The following is a 5,099-nucleotide window of genomic DNA, read 5'->3' on the forward strand; positions in this document are numbered from 1 at the left end:
AGTCCTCTTCAGTCGCGTCAAAGCTCAAGTTTCGGATGTAGTCCTTCACGGTTTCTTCACGGCTACCTCTCACGTCGAAGGCGTCGTCGTCTTCTACATCCTCCTCGTAAGCCTCAGCCTCATCTGCAGCGTCATACAATTCACGGTAACGACCTACATTTTGCTGCCCACGACTCGGCGCTCGCTGAGTCGGGTTTAGCTTCAGTGGAGTCAGCATGTGAGAGTCTTCGAAGTACGGAGTTCCTTGCGTAGCGCGGAACACTTCACGTCTCTTCGTCTCCGGGGTCTTCGGCAAAGGAATCTTGATCGGGTCCTCGCCGAGTGGTTTGAACTCGGCTACTCGGCTGTACACCTTCTTCGTTCCACCAGGGGCCTTCTCCAATCCAAACGCCACTCTCAGCTTCTTCTTCCATTGCCAGAGTTCGGCTCCGCCACGGGACAGACTCCAGTCGGACAGGATGAGGCTGTTTGGTCGGCTGTTGCACCGATAGCCCATCGCCTTCAACAGCAACACAGTTTCTTCCACCAACTGGTTGATGTTGGCTGCACGCACCGGCTGAGTTAACTCGGGACCCAACATCGGCCACTTCGCCTGCGCCATCGCTACAGGCGCGAACATCATCATCCATTCCGATCTCGTTCTCATCTCCTCGCCGAGTCGAGCCAACACTTTATTGGTGCTCGGCGTATCGGCGTTCCTCGTCGCTTTCGGAATAAAGGGCGGACGGTCCCCTTGAGCAACGCCATGTTCTTCTTCATCTTCTTCATCGTCCGCACCTTCGTCGAGCTCGGCGGATAAGTTGCGCTCGACAGGACGTGGGGCTCCCATGCGTCCCATCTGCAGCGTCAACTCTTCCACCTCGCCAAGTAGCTCGGCGGTAGTCTTCGTTTCTTCGAGCTCAGCGGTCTCGGCCTTCTCTTCATACTCTCCTTCACTTGCATCTCCGTTCTCGCTCTCCTGGTCTTGGCCATCCTCGTCGAATTGGACGGTTCGTCCCACCTCCATCGTCATGGCGATGAGTCGTTGATCCGCCGGGTCCGACCCCGCGAGAGGCGATCCTCCAGCCGTCGCTGGGCTTCCGTCGCTCGGAGTTGCTGATCCCTTGACCATCTTCACTCGTCTCTTTCTCTTCTCTTCCTCTTAACTTGGTTAGCTGGCACCTATAAAAACAAGCACACACTCCTGTTCCCGGGTCGCGGCACCAGTTGTGGTGTAGTAGAACACACAAATATCGTCAGATGTGGATTCCTTACACAAACCACAACGAATCGCCGAGTTAGGTCGGCGGTTTGTATGGCCTGCGCAGAGGGTGGTCCCCTCGCGGTCCGGCCCTTCCGGGACAGACGAGTGGCTCGCTTCCACCCGGTTCCGACTAACCAAGTCAGATCACTTCCGAGGCTCCGCCGAGTTTGGTTCGGCTGAGCTCGTTCACAACCCTGTGCCCTCCACCAAAGGATGGACGACGGCGCGCGAGCGCTTTTACAGGTCACCGAGCGCAGAGGCAGCTCAGCTAGAAGTGTTACGGCACCCGGGCTATCCGACGTACCGGCCCGCTGAGTATGCGGGACTTTCTTTCGCGCGTAGCAAGACTTTGTCCTACCCGAACCGACCTAATCTCTTGGCGCTACCAGTCAATACCCTACAAGCTATGCCTCTCGAGTATTGACGGCAGGCATAATCCAGCCCTATGCAGGGACTTACCGGAAAAGTGTACACGTGTCTTGGACTAGGAAAATTCTGCTCTGTTATCTTCTGGGAGCCCTTTCGGCTCCCCCTATTTAATCCTATGCTTCTCATACAAATATCTAATGAAATGTAGTCGTTTCGGATCTCTACCGACCCTTCAGCTGAGTTCCGGCGTCCGTTGAGCTCAGCGGCTGTCCGGATAGCATATCCGGACAGATCGCCGAGTACTTACCGTGATCCTTGGCTCCTAAGCTCTGGGTTATCAGACCGAGCCGATTCTTGACCTAAAGTAGGTCGGCGTATGGTCGAATCTGGAAATCCCTACACCACACCTCACTCCGTCTTCACCCACCCAAGACTTGACTGATCTGATGTCGTCCATTTCCATGAGCCTGCCAAACGCTGTGTTGGCCTGTCACACGGTCGCACTTCCTCCTCATGCTCACATTCGTCTACCCTATTCGGGAAAGTACTGCTTCGTTTTATTACGTCTGGTGTTTTGGCCATTCTGAGCGCGTGCCAACGAACAGGAGCCAGCTTCGATGCTCGGTCTCGGCACCAAACCAAGCGAGCAAGCGCCCTTACAATAATAAGGCGTTGACAGGGTGTCACAGCATAGTCCTCTTAACCCAGCACGGTCTGTGTTCTAGTGCGAGTACCGATAAATGACAAAGGTTGACATCGGAACTCAGGCCCATGGTGGATTTGAACCCACGCGAAATGAGTCGTTGGAGAGTAAGATGGGCGATCCGGTAGGACGGGTAGGTTCACTGGACGACGCGAGAGGTCGGCGAAGCGAGTAAAGACGCCAAAACAGGCAAGCCAGTGGCAAAAGAAAGAAGAAGTTGGCCAATGTGGGATTCGAACCCACGCCCTTTCGGACCAGTGCCTTAACTTAGACCGCTCGGCCAATTGACCACCTTACGCAAACCACAACCCTCGCGCAAACAAAAAACGCCATTCGCCAACACACCACAGCTCACAAGCCACGCGCCGCACGTAGCCAAACGAACCATGCAGCACACCACCTGTCTTGGACGACTCGCCTCCGCCACCGCTTGCCGCACTCCGACTTCACCCACCCAAGACTTGACTGATCTGATGTCGTCCATTTCCATGAGCCTGCCAAACGCTGTGTTGGCCTGTCACACGGTCGCACTTCCTCCTCATGCTCACATACGTCTACCCTATTCGGGAAAGTACTGCTTCGTTTTATTACGTCTGGTGTTTTGGCCATTCTGAGCGCGTGCCAACGAACAGGAGCCAGCTTCGATGCTCGGTCTCGGAACCAAACCAAGCGAGTAAGCGCCCTTACAGTAATAAGGCGTTGACAGGGTGTCACAGCATAGTCCTCTTAACCCAGCACGGTCTGTGTTCTAGTGCGAGTACCGTTAAATGACAAAGGTTGACATCGGAACTCAGGCCCATGGTGAGGTCGCACAACAACACAAATGAACGTTTAAGACGTGACCAGACAGAATATACCGACTTCGGTGTTTCTGTAACGATTCGGTGGTATTCGAATCGTGATTGTACCTAGACGTGCTGGATAACGAAGATGCAATTCAACACACCATGTCAGACAAGGAGCTTCTAAAATCCTACCCACAACCCAAGGTAGCAGCGGCAAAGGCTATTGCCATTTTTCTCAGTTCTTAGATACAAGGGAGCCTTATCCTACAGCTATTGAACCCAATAGCACCGGGTATAGCTCAATTGGAAAATGACACATGCTTACTCCGGTCATTTTTAATGGGTTTGTCCGGTAGAAACTTACCTGATTTACAATCCAAAAACATAGCGGGGTCCCTCCAAGAGTTTGTCAACACTTCCGGAGCAGAGTCCGATCTCGATGCAGATTTATTCATCGCAGCTCCATTAAAGTTTCGTACTTGTTGGATCACACAAAAAAACTTTTGTTTTTCGGAGGGTGATATTGCTGTGCTAGTAGTGCAGCATTTTTATCTGACTGCCAGTAAAATGAGCTACACAGATACGGAGGTTAAAGAAGTGCAGTTACAGCTTTCGTAGTTTATGAAACGAAAAATGGGATGGACGAAAGTCAACAAGTGGGTTTATTTTAGGAACCGCCGCTGGAATGGTGAGCTTGGGCAGAAATAACACTTGTCTCGCTGATCGCTCAGCCTTTATTCACTTTCCCGACATCGTCTGTTGGAGCTGAGAGAGCATGGAAACATTGTCTCGGTTCGCCGCACTAGGCTCGGACATCTCATGCGACAAAGATCCCCAAAAAGAGGGAGATGACCGCACTGGTGAAGTTCCCGGAGCTGAATCGGATTAAGATCCTGCCACCGCACAGGATACTCTTCAAATCGCACACGATCGCGACACGAGGGTCGCGGTGGGAGGGTTGATACTGTAGGAAAATCCGACTAGTAATAACTTTTGATACACATTTACGTGTTAATATATTCCGAAATCCCATCTTTATCGTATTGGCGACTATGCGAGATTAGCCTGTCACATGAGTCTAGAGCTGTTTCGTGCATGTCACGAAAGGTTTCGTGACGGGTATCGTGACACTGCACGAAATGTCTATTACGATTATAGCCCTGACCAAAGAACTTCCAAGAGTGCTAGAATTTACCGATAGAATACAGGATTGCTACGGTGGCCAATCAGAACGCAGAGTAGCTTTACTGGTCGGCACGGTCCGAAGTGTCGAGACCGCGCCGTTAAGAACCAATCTCCGAGTTGAATTTACCTGCTTCTTATTGCAACTGTGTATACTTAATAATAGGTTGCCTTGAGCCCGTCACACCCGGTAGCACGTCCAACGACCAGGATAAACGATGCTTTGATGAGCGACCCATCCGAGATGACCAGCCCGTCACTGAAACACGCCAGCTCCCTCCGTATCTCGTCAATCGAGTTGGAGGTGCTACACCTCCGTCATCCAGACATTGCACACAGCCGGCTCGGCAGCCCAACAGCGCCTGACCACCCAGAAGTCCATTGTGCATGAGCTCGCAGACCTTCGTCAGCGAGTGTCGACCTCCCCGCTGTCCAAGAACAAGACCGACATCGTCAAGCTCGATGTCTCACCGTACCACAGTGAAGGCGACAGTCGCCTTTACTTGAACCGTTTGTTCTGCGAGGTAGACACCGTGATTGAAGCTCGACAGCTATCTACCGAGCTGGCACACACCCGTTTCCTGCCTGCTTTTCACGTTGACGGGTAAAGCGAAGGAATGGGTGCTCGGCAAGCTCGTTGCCGACGCTAGCTGCTTCCCAACCATGGCACCCCGGCTCGCGCTCGAGCCCCCCCCTCCCTCAAGACGAGCGCGTCCAATGATCGGTTTTCTTCTCGCTAACGCTTCAATGAACGCGAACCGCGCGTCGATGATCGTATCCATGGAGTGGATGATATTGCCCCACGGCGGTCGTCGAA

General features: G+C 52.8%; 1 pseudogene across 1 annotated transcript; it reads right to left on the reverse strand.

Annotated features, from left to right (window-relative positions):
- Positions 1-2,533: 2,533 nt before the first annotated feature.
- Positions 2,534-2,605, reverse strand: PITG_30334 (annotated as a pseudogene). The gene has a single exon. The product of its transcript is annotated as a tRNA-OTHER (tRNA).
- Positions 2,606-5,099: the final 2,494 nt, after the last annotated feature.

Source organism: Phytophthora infestans, genomic scaffold (genome assembly GCF_000142945.1).
Source record: "Phytophthora infestans T30-4 supercont1.75 genomic scaffold, whole genome shotgun sequence".
Taxonomy (NCBI): domain Eukaryota; phylum Oomycota; class Peronosporomycetes; order Peronosporales; family Peronosporaceae; genus Phytophthora; species Phytophthora infestans.